The following is a 20,542-nucleotide window of genomic DNA, read 5'->3' as shown; positions in this document are numbered from 1 at the left end:
ATTTACCAGAATTCTGGGATTCCATATTACCTTGAGGCATAATTTGTGCTAATCGATTCAAATGTGCGATTTTTGGTCACTAAAGCCAATACAAGAGGAGCTGAAATACGTAGTCCGGACAATGTGGGACCCGCATGCACTCATCTCCTTGATTAAGTGCAATTTACACATGATGCAAGCATCCGAAGCACGAAACTTGCATATATTATCAAGACGTAACCCAACACATTCGATATTAACACGGGAAGTTTTATATAAAGCTTATCCAAAAAGAAAGAAAGGCCAAAGCCAAAGTCCACCACCTTGGTGGCAACACAAATTATTTTGGCATATCTCCATTTGTAAACAGTTTTTTTGGTGTAAACCCGATATTCGGAAGTCCAATTGGGCCATGCTTAATCTAGTCAAGCCGAATCGACCCACTAGGGGGTAAAACTCTCTTAACTTAATTTTTTTGTATTCACAAGAATTCGAACCCGATACTGGGCTGTGGAATGATCTCTCATTCTCTAACTAGCTACCATTGGACATCCATTGATTGTCATGGCTGAGGCAATGAGTGACGAAATTGACTTCGTTAATTGAGTGAACCAAAAGGCGTACGTCACAATTTCCTTGGTAAAGTTAATCATGTTTTGTTTTTATATGTTTCCCCTTCTACGTAAGCCCACTAGGGAAGGATGTTTTTGTGGTGGAAGACATAAGTTGGAGCCTGACCTAATTAATAAGATCGTAAACTTTGGATTAGCTTTTCGTGGCTAGAAGCTCGTAAAGCTGTATTTAAAGACGTTTGATTTAGTGCATTATTTACACTCATTCTCTACCTAAGAAATTATGATATTATGAATTAGATATTTTCACTATTATTTATACATTTTTCTCTTATTTCTATCTTAATTTATTATGTTAGACTCATGAGTTTATCTGGTAACTAAATAAGAAAAAAAGTGGAGTATCGTCATCGTTGCTAGGGTAGCTCGAAGGTGACATTTTCATAAAGGTTATTAGTTGGCCATGATTAGCTCTCTGTTCGGCGAATTAAATTTAGATTAATAAATATTAATTAAATGAACAATGTTGGTTAAGGAATTATTGGCATGTTTTTGTATAAGTAGGATTTATTGGCATGGGGGGAATAATATCTTGTATCCAAAGGGACAAAAAATCAAAATTTCCAAAAGAAAATCAATGAGAAGTCCTTATCATGTGATTTTCAACACTTACTATTATTTTTTTTTTTAAAAAAAACAGTGAGAAGACTAATCATTAACGATTTTCTCCATTTTCCAACATCTCCTTCCATCCGCGTCGCTTTTTCAATATCATTCAGCTAAAAAAGCTAGTGCTTTTCTTTATGAAAAATATTTCTCCTTTTGTCGTATCTCAAGGATCAATCAAGCACATGTATGTTTGGTTTGGGAGTGCTATTACTGATGGAAAATTAAGAGTCAAAATAAAATTCTCAAAAGAAAATAAAAAGATTTTTGTAAAGATTTAGAAGTGCTTAAGCCACATATTGAAATTGGAAATGAATAATAAATTGATGCTGGAGATATCTATGTGCATAAATGTCACCGATTTTGACAACTAAATCAAAATTATTTGTGCCAATAGGATTTTGACAACTAAATCCTCCAATCATTCAAGAATCTGCCAATAGGAATGCACCATTCCTTGGTTTTGGGTTTGGCTCGTTCACATCAAGTTACGCTCTATTTTATATACATACATGTTTATATTATAAGGTAATATCTTGAGCACAAGATAATATGAGTGATCGTCATATTCACATCATGACTGAATATATATGGCAGTCACAAAAAGCATTTGATGATATATGATTATTTTAGGGTTGGTAAAATGTCGTGGCATGGATATGGAATGAGCAATGAGCATGCAATAATAACATATAATGTTAATGGATTTGGTCATGTTGATATATCCATTTCTTTTTACATGCATGCATGCCCATCTATTTTATCGGTTACTTCCCAGTTAAAATGCAATATATTAATAATATATTGAACTTTTTACTTATAAGTTTTTGTTTAATTATATAAATCGTACAATTAACCTATTACTTGAAATTAATTTTTACAAATAATATTTTGAGATTGAGGGCAAAAATACCTACATAGAATAATTCAAGTAAATTTTATGCGGATTCCGAAGTATAGATAATCGTAGTTTAATGAATACAAAATAATTATTTTTTATGTTAATATAAAATTTTATTTGCAATAATTAATTTTCCAACATAAATTTAAAATAATAGGAGATTTGTATTGTAATAGTCTAATAATAAATTTAACTTTGTATTATAAGTTTTAGTTCATTTATAGATTGTACAATTAGCCTAGCAATTAAAACTTAATTTGTTACAAGTACAATTTTTCAAAATGAGGGTCAAGATACCTATATAAATTAATCCAAGCAAAATTTTCTTTACTAACTTTGTTATTTTTAAAATTTAATTTAATTTCAATTTGACAAAGACGTAAATATTTAATTTAGATACTGACTTTGTAAACCCTATTTCAATAGATATTTACTTTTATGTCAAAGTTGTTTAATATATATTGACCTTTCTGCCCTATATCATTAAAATTTTACTTTTTTAACCCTCTTTAATACAAGGAATACAATTCTATATACATATATATATATATATATATATATCGATTATTATTATGATTTAATTTCTATACAACATACTAAATTATAAAGACATTTGTTATTTTAACCCCATTTATTAGGGCATTGTCAAGTTTATATATATTATATAGATTCATATTATCTAATTTCTATATAACATACTAAATTATAAAGACATTTACTATTTCACCTTTATTCATAGATGGTCTTGATCTCGAATCTTGTTAGGAGGGCGTCGGAAATAAAATTCATGTAATTAATACTTTGTAGTGATATATAATTTCACTGAGATTTTTCTGTCCAAACAAACAGTGAATTTGCAACGTTATATAATTAATATGCTATGAATAAATTATCGAGATCAAAAGTGAATGATTTTGATTTTCTATTTATAACTATAAAATTTCATTAGGACTTAAAAGCTCAGTACATCGAGGTGTACAAGAGTACGGAAGGAATACAAAAAAAGAAGGGAAAAACACAAAACCGAAAAGAACGGAATAGAGAGAGCACCAGGCTTACTGTTTTGATTATTAATGGATATGAGGTTGACACCTTAGTGACCAAACTTACTGTTTTCTTTATGGAATATGAAAATATCCTATGGAATTATAATAATAAACAAGAGCAGGTGACCCATTTTATATTGAGAACTTTATAGGAAGGTTATTATATTAGTCGCTGGCAACTCCACTAGTTTGCCAATACAATACTTCCTTTTCCATTTACACAAAGTACAGTACTTGGATGATCACTATCAAGTAACCCCTGGCATCAAGAAATGCTATAGTATAGCCGCGTCCGGCTTAGATATTAGTATTAATTCGGATTAAATAGCAACCGTGTCATCTAGTATGGGCATTTTTTTTTTTTGCTTACTTAAAATTAGTATTCTTTTTTCCTTTACAAATGGGGACCATGGGACTAGAAACGGATATATAGTGAAGGAAAATATCGGGACAAGCTAGACTCCCCCTAGCAAATCATACCCAAGATCTCTTGAATTTATGTTGAGGTCGACGATGCTACAGCAGCAAACCCCCTTTCTCAACTTAGTATATTATATCGGGCTTGCCTTGGTATCTTAGTTTGGAGTCGTTTAAAGTGAGATGATGATGATTTAATACGGACCATGAGCAACAACAAAAATGATTAAAAAAAAATATTCCAAAAAGAAGGAGAAAAACAAAACTGGTAGTTTATTAGTCTTACCCTATTGATACCTAATTAGGGTTTTGTGACTGTACGAATATACCTAACTATGTTTTCATATATCTGGCCAGATAAATTAAAATGTTCGGGTTTGTTTAGTTTCACAGACAAATTTTAACTGTATTACACTTAGCTTCAATTTAACAATACAATCATTACTTTCTCTCAATTTTTTATTATTTTTTCTATAATTCAACAACACAATCATTAACTACCAAGGTGGTAGCCCAACTGGTAATGAACTTCGTCTTCCAAAGGGGAGGTCAAAGAGTCGAAACTCGACTTAAACACGAAAGCGCTTGCGTTAGTAGATCCTTGTCCTCTACCCTATGGGAGTTGTTCTGATCTACTGTGCGCTTTGGTGAGGTCATGATGACCTAGATGGGCTATGTCTCACCGAATCCTTTACCCATTCGAGCGAATGGAACATTCCATGGCGGCTGTGGAGTCCCTTTAGTCTCCAGAGGGGGGTTGCTACGTTGGTCTCCCCCTCCTGGCCTTATTATTCAGCAAAAAAAAAAACAGCAGAATCATTATTTTTTCTCAACTATTTATTATTTTTTCCAAAATTCAATAACACAATAATTACTTTCTCTCAACTATTCATTAATTTTTTTTTAAATTCAACAATACAATCATTACTTTCTTTCAACTATTCATTATTTTTTCGCACTTTTTTTCTCATAATTCAATAACACAATCATTACAATCTAATTAAAATTAAAACACAACTCTACTTAACTTTAAAATCAAACACAACATTACTTTCTGATATTCTAAAGGGACAGCTCTTCTAAAGATACAGCTCTCTCTAAGGTTTAGCCACGTTACCGGGGGGGTGGGGGTGTTGGGTGGTTCCATCTACTGGAGAATTAGTGCAAGTATGGGATCCAAAACGAGACCCACTATGTATGCAATTCTACACATACAAATTGCAATAATATATTAACATATGAATTTATTTTATGAAGTTGAGAAATGACAGGACTGGGATAGGCACCATGAAAATATATATACATATTTCATATATGTATATAGACATCATTAGGTCCTATTTCACAGTGGGATCGAATTGATAGGCGAATTCAATCTTTAGGGACAAGTTTGATGGCTCTGAAACTTGATACATGAAATTGATGGTTCAATCAAATATTGGGATGAAAATGATAAATAACTCAAAAAATATATATACTTCCTAGGGGCTATTTGAATTTATCGGAAGGTATATATGTGGTCCATAGTGATATCTCAATAATATATGTATATATCTATATATATAATGATCAGGTCACTCACCATATTCCGCCATTTGTGCTAAACATTTAAGCCCGTCGCTCCTTATTTACCAACCCTTCATACGCCTAGATATAATATATTTAACTTTTATTACACAAGCGACTTTTCTTGAAACAATTCATGAATAGAGGGAAAAAAAAAACAAGAATCGTCGTACTCATCTTGGAATAATCTTTAATATTCAATCTCTCGAAATTGCGAGAGCAATACTATTTTGTTCACCGAAAAGTAGTTTTTTTAATGCAAATGAGGTACTCGATAGCTATAACTCAATAAGATTAATTTAACATATTTTGTTAACTGTTAACTTGAAAGTTATCAAAGAACTAATTCTACAAGTTTAAACTAATGAATATTATTAAAGACTCGATGCAATGCTCCAAACATATTTCTCTCAGGAACAACAATCTTGCAGAACGTAAGGTGAAATGATTAATTAAGAGTGACTGGGACTGACATTATTAAGAAACGAATGATAGAGAACAAAGACAGGGAAGAGGTTCCATTGGGAAAAAATCAGCGAAAAAGGTAAACCTCAGGACAAAGGGATTGTGATCAGAACTTCGATGTTATTAGCTCGCTAATATCAATAGTGTGGTTCTTATCCGATGTGATTTTTTCACATTATATATAGTTAACTTAAAGAATTCTTCCAATATTTTTGTTCTTGTAAAATTTTCTCTTGAATATTTTAACTCGTACATTTGTACTCATTTTTAAGTAATAATTAAATCCTTGATATTAAAAAAGAAAAAAGAAATAAAAAAACCTTAGAACAAAGCAGCTACATGTGAATCAGCTTCTGATTCATAATGAGATTCTGCGTCCCTCCCATTCTCAAGAAGCCAAAGCCTTTCTTATTCCGATTCCCTAACTAGGGAGAACATTTGATGGCAACATTATTCCTGCAAATACATAAGCTGCATGACGTAAATTATCTGCATAGGTGGCCCCCCTGCTTATCTACTCAGTGAAACAATCGATTCTATTGTAAGATCTTACAAAATAACTGACCATATCTCGAGCTATTACTCTCTCGCAATCGCAACGGGAAATGGAGACCATTGATCTTGGACTAGAGAATAGAGAATGGAGAACTGACTAGTATTTCGCTTCTGATGCGGTCACTTCTTTTTTATTGAGGTCGATTGTTGACATAATATATGAATTTCTTTTGAAAAATTGCCTCGATTATTGCAATTGACTTGTCACGGAAACCGGGAAACCTAGGCTCTGTTTGGTTTCAGAGTTGTATTTTAGAATCACAATTCTAACTTAATTCTACCCACTACAAAACAAAATAACTCATACAAAGTCAAAGAGTGAGTCCCATTTATATTACTTTTTCCCACAACAAAATAACATAACTCTTACAAAGTCAAAGGGTGGGTCCCATTTATACCACTCAAAATCAAAATCAAAATCACAATTCTAAAATCCTACTATGAAACTAAACACCACCCTAATCTTATTCATCATGCATTAATGTAATGTAAGAATCATCAGTGGAAGGCCGACGTAATGGGCAAAGTGTAGTTAGATTCGACATCATCAACATTAATTTGTTGGATTTGAAAGAGGTCATATGTTATTCTTAGTGCTTATTTTTTTTTGGATATGTACTCCGATATTCGAAAGCTCAACGAGTTTTGATTAATTTAGTTCGAGCTTGGTCGGCCTACTAAACTGGTAAACCTTTCCCAGTATGGATTTTCTCCATTTACAAGACTCGAATCCGAAATTTTACTTAAAAGGAACAAATGTCGAATCGCTTGAATCAATCCATATTAGTTATTATCGGTGCTTATTTACTTTTGTGGGGTTTGACGTTGTGTATCAAGTGGAGGAAATAAAATTCGACCACCTACGGGAATCAGGACATTGATCCATGATCACAGTACCCAGCAGAGGATCGTCCTCTTGGATCACTACTTTAATTCACATTAGATGTATGCCCGTGTTATGCACGAGACTCATCTTATCGAAAGGTTACGCAGAAATGAAAAAATGGTTCGCCACTCGGTTTTGTTGTCTCAGTTTATTTCTCGCTCGTATGGATATCCCTCAACTATAAAACATGAAAAGAAATTAGTGAACTTTAAATGAATATTATAATAATAAAACAAATATTAAAAGAAAAGCCCTTCCGTGATTAATCTGGGAGAGAGAAAAATGGAGGTAAGGAGAGAAAACTGGGAATTGTGCGATTATTTTGTAAAAATGATCATGTTATCGATTTAAGAGTAATTAAATAATTTTTACAAAAAAAACGATTAAGTAATAAAATATAGATTATATTGATCAGGCAAAGAAGGGTGAATTCTCCCTTTATTATAGTATAGATGGATAAATGAAAAGCTAATAAGTGCATGGACATCAAATTCGGAATTTGAAATTCTTTTTTGAAAAAATATATAACATAAGTCTTTGTTTTTACTTTTTTTTTCCCTTCATCATTTAGACTACCTGCTATATGAGGAGAAAATTGCGTTAATCTATCTTTAACATAAAATTATCTTATTTTTTAAAATATGTATCCGAATAATTAACTACGTAATACTTAATGATTATTTTTTATTCAACTATCAGATGTAGATAATGATATATTATTATATTGATGTGAAATTTCTCAGATTTAATATGGCAATTGGCTCGGCTAAATGCAAAAGAATTATTAATAGGAAATAATAAGGAGACGGCGCATAATATCCAATGGCCATAATATTCTTTTTAATAATAATAATAATTATTATTAATATTATTAAAATGTACAGTAACAGAGCTAATTTTAACTTTCCCATGCATCTATCTGTGACGGAAGTATGAAAAGAGATAGCGCTAATTCGAGGATATTTCAGAAAATGGATTCTTATTCTTCGGTGGGCATGAATAACACGGATTCGAGAACATTCATATCTAACTAATTTTCATGAATACGATAGATCCAACAAATATTATATAATTTTCTTGAATTAATTAGCGATGTATAAATCTGGTTAGAATTTCTCAAGAAAATTTGATATTCTTATTAAAGGGAAAAAAAAATAATTTACATGTCACTACAACAAAAATGACATTTCCCGACGCTTTCAGTGCCAACACACCGAGTATATATCGGGAAAAGTTCATGCCGAATTACTTCTACCAACACAATGAATGTGCGTCGGGAGAAAGTGAGTCTATGCCGACTCCCATGTAGTATGTCATGCTAAGGTCCCTTTTCCCGATGCACATATTTGAGTCGGCACAGATTCATACCTCTACCGACACATTTGCTTCAGCACAAGACCTCTGTTTCCGATTCACATACAATGAGTCGTGTTAAGTTACTTTTGCCGACACACGTGTGTTGGGATAGAGATTATTTTGCTGACACACAGATTGGTGAGTCGGCATAGAGATATACTTATGCCGGAACATGAGCGTCGGCATAAGCAGGTCAGGCGTCAATTTGAAAATCTGAGGAAATAAATCTTCCCGCCTTCGCCTTTTTTCCCGAGGTTTCGAAATAATTCCTCCCCCTCTCCCTTTTTCGTTTGTCCTCTGCCTTCGCCACTCTCTCTCATCACCCCCTTCCTCTCCACTCATCCCTTCAGCTGCCAATCCGTCTTTCCGTGAAGCCATGGACTCGAAAACAGGTGACTGCTCTTTCACTCGCTCTTCTGATGATGATGATTGGATTCCGGTTGTGGGTGTTTGTTCATTAGTAGGAGGGGCTGGTCGGTGCTACCGGGTATTGATTGACTTCTCGATTCGTGTGTGTCTGTGAAGGTTCCATCGAGGTTGACAATGGCAGCGAGTTAAAAGCCCACGTCTTTCCATCATCATCTGAGGTGAGAACTCAAAACCCATATATTCTTTCCGCCTTCAGTTCTCTTTCCGTGTCATTGATTGTCTTCACCGGATTTTATGTTAATTGTTCATAGAAAAATCTTTCCTTGATATATATTATACGCCCGATTATTATCAAAATGCCGGTTTGTCTTGGTTTGATGGTATCGAGTTATGCTTATTTGTTGTTAAGAAGCTTTCCCAATTATGAACATGGTCCGAAGTTATGAACATGCCAGATTTATTGGAAGGAGAATGGAGTACACTTCGAAAGAATTAGCAAATTTGAACTTTATTATGATTGTTCACTGGAAAATCTTTCCTTGACGTATATTTGTCCCGATGATTATCGAAATATTATTTTATCTAGCTTAGGTGGCATCAAGTTTCGCAATTTAGTTGTTAAGAAGCTTCATGGAACTGGGGTTTATGAACAGGGCAGATTTCTAGGAAGGTGAATGGAGTGAATCTCTTGAGGGTGAACAGAGGAAGACTGAAATGGTGTGTAGAGGGTGTACTGTGAAAGAGTTAGTAAATTCCAATTGATTTTGGAGTTCTTCTAGTGACTCGGATTACTTCATTCAATTCATATTACAATGGCAATGACTCTGGGATTTGGCGGCATGTCCGACTTCCATAAAAGGGATCATCATCTGTTCCCTTCTGATCGGCCTTGCTCTGAGTACTGTCCCGTTTGAACATGAAGCGCATGGATTATTCATTTCTTGAAATTATTGTCCCGATCAGCTGCTGGAGAAGCTGGACGAGAAGTAGAGTGCAGTGAAGAAGAAGCCGTACCCTGCGATGTACTCGAGCGTCTTTGGTGGGATAATACTTGACCCAGCAATGATGGTGCTCCCCGTAGATGATCGTATGGTCCATAGAGGACATGGCGTGTTTGATACAGCTATAAATTTAGATGGGTAAGCTCTGATTATTAAGTCTATGGAGTATGATGCCTTTAGTTCCTCCGAATAAATTCTGAACCCATTATTACTGTCACGTTATTGTTTACTACAGCTACCTTTACGAGCTAGATGTCCATTTGGATCGCTTCCTAAGATCCGTGGCAAAAGCGAGGATTTCCTCTGATCCAGTGACTTGTTCTTTCACGGCAAGGTACTCGCAAAAGCAAGTGCTTAGCGTTGTTCGTGGCTCCAGCTTGGTTCTTGCAGATTGGATTACCAGCGGATGAGAAGTATGTGATTTCAATCTTTTACAAGAGCGCCAACAACATAGTCTTACCATACGGAAATGACCTCCATCTTCTTCCCATTTTCTCAAATAAGTTCATGATTTTTCTTTTATTATTTTGATATGTTTTGTTTTATTTTTGAAATTAAAATAATATATTTTTTTATTTCTAAAATGCCGCGTGGGTATTTTTATGGGAATTAGAGGGGTAGAAGTATAAAAAACAAAACCTTTAATATTAAAAAAAATTGTACAAAAAAAGAATTAGGATAAAAAAATAACTTTAGAAGGTTGGAAATCAAAGTTAAAATCTTCTTTAACGATAAACTTGATAAAATGATGAAAATAGAAAAGTAACAAAATGTATGAGGTGAAAACGAATCAAGAACAAAGATTATGATTGAAACAGAAAAGTACTCAAAAGTATATGATGTAAATGATAAAATAAAATAGAAAAAGTACTAAAATAGAAAGACGTCCTAATCTAGAAGACCAAATATATAGATTTCCCCTTATTATGGTAGGCGTGGAGCCTCATCCACTAATTTCCTCCTATTAGAGAATTCTCTGAGATGCTTAGGGTTGCCCATTTATTAGATTCATATATATATGAGGCTGCAGAGATCCGCTGCCTAACTAATGCAGATAGAATTCGATTCATGCTTCGAAAACAGATTAGTCAATTCAAGTTCGATTAATCGATTTAAAGTTGCATTATAGTAGTGATTTCGTTGTGTTGGGACTAATCAGGACCAAGCAGGCAAGGCAAAAATTGGACCATTCCTATATATCTGAGCTTTCATAGTCTTAATATCTTCGCATCGTTGGTTTGTTTATTGTCGGAAAAACGTAATATATAGTTGAGCTCAATAGCATATGCTGTGGAGTTTTCTAACCGAGGCAAAAATATGCTGTCGAATATTTTCTGGGAAAGAAAATCTCAGGTGGCTTTTGGTATATTATCATATAAGATTAGTGGTAATTTAGATTTCAATTGAGATAGATTTCTACTTTTAAAATTACTGGTAATGTTCATTAATAGTCACTCCCTTCGCTTGGAAAGTACATTTCAGCTGAGTGGGAAGTGTATATCTTGAACATCCGAATTACCAATTATATGTTTAAGCTAAACATAATGATCTAGTGGACCTAGAAAATTTAAAATCAGATTTCCAGTAATTTACCTGCATTATCTCATATTTTAATACATTAATAGCTTCCCTCCCCTAAATTAAGAGATTTTGGATTAAAATATCCTTATATTTTTTAGGGCAAATTACAAAAAAAAAAAAACCCAAGTTTTGTAAAATGTCTCAATTTTGTCCTAAATTTTGTTTTGTAATAAAAAAAACCATAAGTTTTTTAAAATGTTTCAAAAATGACCTCCGTTATAACTTCCGTCAATTTTTACCTACGTGTGACCTACGTGGACTGTTAAAGGGACCCACTAGCCTACGTGTGATTTACGTAGACTGTTAAAGGGACCCACCATCAGCAGCAAAAATTGACGGAAGTATAACGGAGGTCATTTTTGAGACATTTTAGAAAACTTATGGTTTTTTTTGTTACAAAACAAAATTTAAGACAAAATTGAGACATTTTACAAAACTTGGGTTTTTTTTTTGTAATTTACCCTATTTTTTACCGTAAATATCAATGTATTTCATGCGCTCTTATTTCCTTTTCAATTTCCTTTTACTAAACTCATAAGTCTCTCTGTAATCATTTTTACCCCTTTTGTTTGGAAAACTTACATTTTTCTCTATGTGAGGGGAAACATTAGTCAAAATTGAGGACTGAAGATTTTGTTAGGGGGGGGGAACAAATGTCATTAACATTTTAATTTTTTAGATTTGCACCACATAATATTTTGAAATCCAATGAGCCGTGATCAATTCAGATTCGAGCCGGATGGTCCGCTTAACGGTAAAATTCTCACAGTCGTAAATTTTTTCAATTTACAATACTCGAATTCGAGACTTTTCTTAAAAAAAGAGAGGTACAAAACGAACTTAACCAACTACTGTTGGTTCAATAAGATTTTCATTAAGTATCCCTCTCTAATCTCTATCTCTCCGCCAACTCTCCCATTTATTTCTCTTTGATTTCCACCCATAAACTTTTCACATATTTAAGTTCATCCATTAAAAAAAAAGGGAGTGTAAATCTCGTAACTTCAAGATTTATACTGAAAATCTTATGTTAAATATGCAATTAATAATCAGTAAGGGATTTATTTAAACAGTTCGACACTTATTCTCTTAAACAAAATTTTGAGTTCAAGTTTTGTTAGTAGGGAAAATCTTTAATTGAGAGAGGTTTACACCTTAGTGAACCGCTCTATTCGAATTTGATTGGTCGAAGTCCATTAGATTTTTGGATATTAAGATACACATTGAATAAAAATATGGCATTAATACTCGATAGATCCAAGCATAATTTATTATATGATTTAATTATACATAAAATTCAATTCAATGATATGATATGATTTAACATATTGAATTTATGTGTGCTACGATTATTACTCTATGCACGCATGCTAAAAAATCGTGCGTTATGCCAAGCATAGGGCTGGCATGCAAAAACAAAATTTTAAGGATCAAATTAGCTAAAGGTTTCTGTAAAAATCAATCTTCTTTATGAATATCTCATAGCAAATTATCAATAATGCCTGGAAAAACTCTTTCTCATTTTTAAAGCAAAATGGGGGCAATATGATCCGAGCGTATATAAATATCTACATTAGTCCAACCCTAACAGTTGATCTCATGAATTTATATGCTTAGTATCGCCATTTTTTTATGTATAATCGTTAGTTCTCGATATTCAATCCCCATAATTTTCTCGGGTATGCCAAATGAGAAAGCTAATAACTCAGCATTACTTCGCTTGAATATGACTATTTTCTTTGAGAGCTCGACTTATCAAACACGACCAACCAACATGTAATTAGTCTTAACATATCATTGAATAATGATGCAAACAATCAATGGATGCATCTCATAATCCCACAATACCATCAATTAATCATGCGTAAAACTTTTTCGAAGTCGACAACATTTGATCAGTCACTCTTTGTGCTTACTTATCTTAATTCAGTAACAATCCACCACCCATTGGTTTAATTGCTCTTCATCAATCTCTGATTTAGCACCGTCCTTTTTGTTCCCTTTCTTCTCTAATTAACTCTTTATTGCGTGAGGGTCACTAACTAGTGGCCTCTTTTCGCAAGGTTGAGGGAAAAGTAAACCAAAAGCGCCCATCAATAATTTGATTTTTGCACTATCCGTCATTAATTTATAAATTAATATGACAAATGAAAGAATCTTTGACCCTTATTTTACACCGTGTCGATCTTATGAATAAAAGATTATTCAAATTGGTGATGTAAATAACAATGAATATTCTTTTCAGCGAGCAAAGAAATTTTTCATTTCAGTGGAGCGTAAAATCATGCATGTATCCGAATTTGAATAGCGTAAACCTGGTTATGAAATATCAAACAGCTTCAGAGAGTTCTATAGAGTATATGAATGAATAATAATTCTCGCATGAGAAAAAAATGAATAAATAGTAAACATAAAAACTACGAGTCCATTCCATTTGCCTTATTGTTTTTGGCCCTTGTATCATAAAAATTGTGTACATTTATATATTTTATTTGGTTGTGCGTGCCACTCTTGTGAACTTTTCGGAAAAAAAAAATGTTAATTCCTCTTAAGTGGTGTGACTTAATTCTCCTAATTCAAAATCCCATTCGCATCAATTGAATAGTTTTTTTTGATGTTGTATAAACTTTCTGACACCATTAAATAGATGAAAACCAACACCCTCTCTTAGTGCTAATTGGACGGTTCAGAGGGACGGATTGATCGTCCGACAAATGAATGACAGAAGTTTTGTTCTGTTAGGCAGCCTTCGTACCCAAATTGGCTGCTTAAAGTTTGTTGAAATCTTTGACTGACAAGTAATGAATTGCTTTTGGGGGTTGACATGATCATCCACCAAACCAATAGAGGGAAAAAAGTTGTTGGGCGTGTTTTTTGGGGTTACTTGTGAATTTTAATCTAATGTATTCTCTATTACATTACCTCTTCTTTTATTTTTATTTTTTTTCCATCCAAACGGGTATTTAACCTTCAATATACATATATATATATATGTATATATATATATACATATATGTATGTATTACGGATAGATTATTGAGATAAAAAGTGCACACCAACATAAGTTATTAGTTGATATTGTCAATATTTGTTCTCCTTAAATAAAATGTCGGATAGTCATATTTAAGCCTTGTGATTAGAAAATCCATAATTGGAAGAATTTTACTCGTTAGTTGGCTGATTAGTTCAAATTAAATTAATTGAAACTTGTTAGCCTTTGAATATCAAGGTATACATAAAAAAAAATGAAAAAAAGAGAGCATTATTTTAACAATTAATGCATTTCGAGGTTGACACGTTAGTGACCAAACTCATGCTTTCTTCATGTATTTTGCGAAAATTTCTGATAAACTATAGTAAACAAGAACTGGTGGCCCATTTTTATATTGAAAAGTCAATATATAGGAAAGTTATTATTAGTTGTTAGCAACTCCGTTTAACTTGCCAATGCAATACCTTCCATTTTCATTTTTAAAAAAAGTACAGTACTCGACCACTATCAAGTAACCCCTGGCATCGACAAATGCTATGATATCACCGCGTCACACTTGAAGCCACTATTGGTATTAATTCGCATCAATCATTAACCATGTAATGATGTACAAGCAATTTATACTATCAGGAATGATGACCTAGTGATTTCAAGTTCATTCTCATGTAGTTTGGAGATCCTTAGATCTTGAATTCAAATTCTCCTGAGGATATATGTTAGGGTGGGCTCTTTGGTTTGGGCCATCTCTGGTTTCTGTGAACTATATTAGGCCATGGTGGTGTTACGCTGAGTTGTTGTTCAGTTCGTCTGATATGTTTTAGAATGAATACGAGGGTCCAAGCATTACTTAGCGTGGGGAGATAATATTACCATCACTATTGCCTATTTTATTATTCATAAAAAAAAACTTCGAGCAATTTATTAGTATTTTTGTGTTGCGGATTGCCATGATATTGTGTTCGGAATTGTTCCAAGTGAGACGGTAAAGGTTCGATATGTAACTCTAGGAACAATAAAATGATCCAAACTTAATTTTCCGAACAAAAAAGCTGGCAGTTAGTCTTACCCTATGGTTATATATATTTGGCCAAATAAATAATAAAACAAATTAATCTTTATTTCATTCAAAAGTGAATGAATGTAACTAAGAATACAGTTCTCTCTAAGATTTGGCGACGTCATTTTGATTTACATTTTTCTTTTCGATAAGTCGAAATAAGATATACAACATTGGAGGTTGTAATCATCCACACGTACAAGTGATCATCCCTTAATTGTAGAGACCCCGTTAATATGGCAAAGAAGGGAACCATAGGGAACAAAGGCCGGCCAAGTTTTTTATATTAAAAAAGAAAAAGAAAAAGAGAGAGAGAGATATACTTCACAGAGAACAAAGCAGCCATATGTGTGAATCAGCTTCTGATTCATGATGATCGAGAGTCTGCGTCCCTCTCATTCTCAAGAAGCCAAGGCCTTCTTATTCTGATTCCGCCTAACCAACGAGGACATTTGATAACAATTATTCCTGCAAATACGTACATAAGCTGCATGATGTAAATTATCTATCCGCTTAGATCTAACATAATATTGACCCCTATCCCGGGCTATTACTCCTCCGCAAAAAGGAAGAACATTGAGCCTGGAACTGAGAACAACGAAAGGAGAGAACTTATAACGTCTAATATGCCCTTTCCGATGCGATCACTTCCTTTTTTATTTTTTAAGGTCGGTCGTGTGATATAATACTTGATATATTCTTAAAAGTTGACAAGATTATGGCAATTGACTCGTGGTTTCGATTCTTTCCAATATACTAATTAGAATTTTTTTAAAACATTTTTACGAAGGTTTATAATGATTATAACTCGTCATCGATCAACAATAACAATGGAAACCGGGAATTATATCCTAGTAAGAATCCCATACAATCATGCATCCATGTAATGTAACATTAATTAGTGGAAGGCTGACGCTGGTGGGTAAAGTGTGTGTAGTTGAATTCGGAATCATGAACGTTAGTTTGTTGGATATGAAAGAGACACAAATGAGGTCACACATTATTCTTGGTGCTTAATTACTTTTGTTGACATTGTCAGGGTGAATCAAGTTGAGGAAATATAATTCGACCACCCAGCACAAGATCCTCCGCTTAGGTCACGTCAGTTTTTTTTTTTAATAGAAAGAAGCAATTTTATTAAATGCACAATAATTTACATTGGGATGGCAAAGGTCACAGGCCAACACAATTACTAGACTGCTGACTACGGTATAAAAATAAGTAATTGAATTCACCTCCAACCTAAAAGCTCAAACTGATAGTTTGTGGTACCTAATAACGTATAAATTTGTGAATTTTTTTTAGTTTTTCCATATGGAATAATATGTCTCAACGCCCGGCCTCATGTGGCAACGTATGGCTTTGGTGTTTCACCTACACGTGCCATGTGAACTTGAACACTCGCCCTCAAGAACTGACTACGAGCTGGGATTGGACTTCCGTGCTTGGGACTTAACAACGAGGTGGAATTCTTCTTACACCTGGGGCGAGAGAAGGGGGGATAATTGATAATGGGGTCACACTTGGGCCGGACTAAGATGAGGCGCAATTTGGCTATCTCGAAACTAGACTTGGCATGGTGTAAGCCCACAGGTGCGCGCGGAAGCGTAACCTGTTTTGATATCATGTAAAATACCACTAGGCCTTTAAGCAATTGGGCTAATCTCTAACCTAAAAACTCGAGTTGATAGGTTGTGGTACCTAATAACTTATAAACTTGTGAATTTCTCTTTAGTTTTTCGGTGTGGAATAATATGTTTCAACATGTTGAGATACGTTATTCCACATGGAAAAATTGAGCAATAAACCATAAGCTTATATGAGATTTGGGTTTAGCAACCTATCAGCTTAAGTTTTTGGGTTGCTGATGGGCTCAAGTCTGTGTAGACTCAAATGAGAATTTTACATGGTATCAAAGTGGGTTATGCTTCCATGTGCTCATGTGGGCTTACACCACGCCATATTCAATTTCGAGGCAGCCAAGAGTGCGCTTCATGTTAATCGGGCCCAAGAGTGGCTTGGTCTAATTTCGAAGTAGTTAAAGGTGCACCTCTAGTTAGATCTGAGTAGTTTGATATGTATCCCCTCTTGCACGAGCACGGAAGAGGATGCTCGGCTCATAGTCAGTTGTTAAAGGCGGGTGTTTAAGGGCACGTAGCACGTGTTCGACCACACGATGCCGCGTGAGAGCGTGTGTTGAGATATATTATTGCACATGAAAAAATTGAAAAAAAACCACAAGCTTCTATGAGGTTTTGGTTCAACGACCTATCAGTTTAAGCTTTTGGGTTGCAGATGTGATCAAATCTGTGTAGGTGCAAGTGGAAATTTTACACACGGTGCTAGCTGAAATACAACCAAGACATTGTCGTGGCCACTGGCCAAATCAATGACTAGACTTCTAACAATGGGGCCAACCACATAGACCCTTATTAAGTAAACCCACAACATAAACAGCAACAAAAAATCAAGAAATCACACCCACGAGATTTCAACCAGATCTAACCCCAAGATACAAGACATAACAACCAACTATGATCTAACCAGACCGAGCACACCTTTTTATAGACACCGAGGTGGTAGACAGAACATCGAATAGGTGGGAACCTTCGGACCATACAAAACACGACAGTGGAAGGAACAGTGGAAGGATGGGGTGGTGGAGGACAGGGATAGGGAGCGGTGCAAAAAATTGCACTCAGTTGGTACCTTTAACATATAATTATCTTAATTTTGAAAAAAACTTAATATCGGAATCACTACCTAGTAATGATTATCTTTGGTAATTGGAGGATTTCAACTATATTCCGCTTTGGATAATCCCTTATCGACATGGAATTTCTCAAATTTTTCAAGTGGCAATTGCCTTGGCTTGGATTGGAATTTCCTATCTATATATATATATATATAAAGGGAGAAGCTTCTAAAACAACCCAATAGAATTGATATGGTGGTTAAAGGGACTGAATTATTTGGAAAATTCTCAAATTCAAGTTATCCAAGATATTATGCATGGTAATATTCTCTATTGAATTACGTGCACAGTTGTGGGCGAGATTGGTCCCACGGGAATGTAATACATCAGAGGATTTTAATTAAACGAAACCTGACACTCCTCGTTATTAAAAAAAAATCTAAAAGATGAATTTTTTTTCATTTCAATATGCATCATGGTAGTCGGAAGTTCAGTTGACCCCGATCAATCCAACTCTAACCAAGTTCACGAAGAAATAAAGTTATCCCATAGTGAATTTTCTCCATTCATAATACTCGAAATCGAGACCTTATTTAAGATAAATAAAGTGTCGAATCACTTGAATCATCTCATGTCGGTAGAAAACGACCTTTTTAAAAGAAAGACATGTACAGTGTCCGTAATTTGTGTAGTATCTTTATTTTAAAAAAAAATACCGTGACATATAGGCTAGAGCTGATTTTCACATTCCCATGCATTTATTCGCGGAGGAAGTATGAAAAAGGTGAATACGAATTCCAGAATATTTTAGAAAATCGATTCTGATGCTCTATTGAGCATGTATAACACGGATTCGAAAACCTTCAACTTAACTAATTCTCACGAATATGTTAGAGCCAATATAAATAATCTATTTGGATCGACTTGGGAAAAAATTTGGTTATAGTTTATTCATAAACTTGATTTTACTGTTATTAAAAAGTTTCATGAATTCAATATAATGAAATTGAAATCGTAATGACTAATAAAAGGGTTTAAAGAAGTATGAGTAGTCTCATAACGTCGAATCTACTTAATGCGTTATACCCTCTTTGACAAAATAGAATATCATTATACCATACTTAATATATTACTGCGCTACACTCTCTTAATCTTTCTACTGACAAACAAAAAAATCACGTATGGACCTCCTTTATTTATTTTCTCTTATATGGTGGTAGCAGCCGCATCCACTAATTTCCTACCGTAAGAAAATTCTCTTTCAATAGACTTAGCTTTGCCCTTTATTAGATTCGTATATATCAGGCGGAGGTCCGCCTCCTTAATGCAGATTACATTCGATTCATGCCTCATATTCGAGATTAGTCGATTCAAGTTGCATTGCATTATTGATTTTGTTTTGTGGACTAATTACGACCAAGAAGGCAACTGGGCAAAACTTGGGAGTTGCTATCTAAGATTGTGTTGGACAACTCAAATTAAGTGTTGAATCTAATTATTCAGCATTTAATTGATTTAAACTTATTTGATAACACAATATGAAAATTGACTTAGTTTCGTGACTAAGTAAAAAAAGTAGTGAATCATTAAGTAATCCAAAATCTACTTAATCATTCAACATTTTTTTAGCTAATTCGCTCAACTAGGGTATATTTTATCATATTTGCAGTGGTGCCCCAAAACTTTCACAATGTTTGCAAATCAGTCCACCCATTTTGGATAGAGAAGATGAGAGATTCCCAGCAACCTCAGACGTCGTCGGCGACCTCTTCTGTCCCATGGGGCTTGCGACTAAGCCCCCACGGCTCCTATTGAACTTTCTCCCTCCCTCTTCGAAGAGAGAGGGAGATTAGGGGCGATGGTGGCCCTCGATTCCAGCCACCACCGTCCAGCCGAGATCACCAGCAACCTCGATTACAACGGTGGTGGCTGGAATCGGGGGCCACTATTGCCCCCTCCCTCTCCAATTGAACTGCCTCCATTTTTTTTTTGTAAGTTTCTCTTTTTTTATAATGTTCTGAATTTTAAAATATTAAATAAAATATGGGGAAAAGTGAAAGAAGTTGAAGTAATGGGCCTTTATGTAAATATAATTTTAGTCATTATAATTTTCACCAAATCAAACACTTTTCACTTAATCATTTAAGCACTTATTCTATTTAGATCTTAAATTTTCAGCACTTAAAATTAAGTCCAAACAAACACTACCTAAGTTTTCAAAGTCTCAATATCTTCGAATTATCAGGTCTATTAACGGGAATACGTAATATAGCTGAGCTTTGAACATATATGCTGTGGACTATTTAGCCATCAGAGGTGCAGTGTGGTCTCCAATATAACCCACATCCAATTCTTTTGAGGGCCGGGAGAAAATTATATCTAATTTTGTACCCCAAAAAAATTCTACCTAATTTTGGCTTAGGAGATATGGTGTAATT

At 34.2% G+C, this 20,542-nt stretch overlaps 1 long non-coding RNA gene across 1 annotated transcript; it reads left to right on the top strand.

Annotated features, from left to right (window-relative positions):
• The first annotated feature begins 8,515 nt into the window (after positions 1–8,515).
• On the top strand, positions 8,516–10,914 carry LOC116213309. Its single transcript, XR_004158037.1, has 4 exons — positions 8,516–8,801; positions 8,935–8,996; positions 9,742–9,917; positions 10,015–10,914. It is a non-coding gene; the product is annotated as an uncharacterized LOC116213309 (long non-coding RNA).
• The last annotated feature ends 9,628 nt before the right edge of the window (positions 10,915–20,542 follow it).

The sequence above is a fragment of the Punica granatum genome, chromosome 7 (assembly GCF_007655135.1).
Source record: "Punica granatum isolate Tunisia-2019 chromosome 7, ASM765513v2, whole genome shotgun sequence".
NCBI lineage: Eukaryota > Viridiplantae > Streptophyta > Magnoliopsida > Myrtales > Lythraceae > Punica > Punica granatum.
Note: the sequence above shows the minus strand (reverse complement) of the source record. Positions and strands in the feature narration are given on the sequence as shown.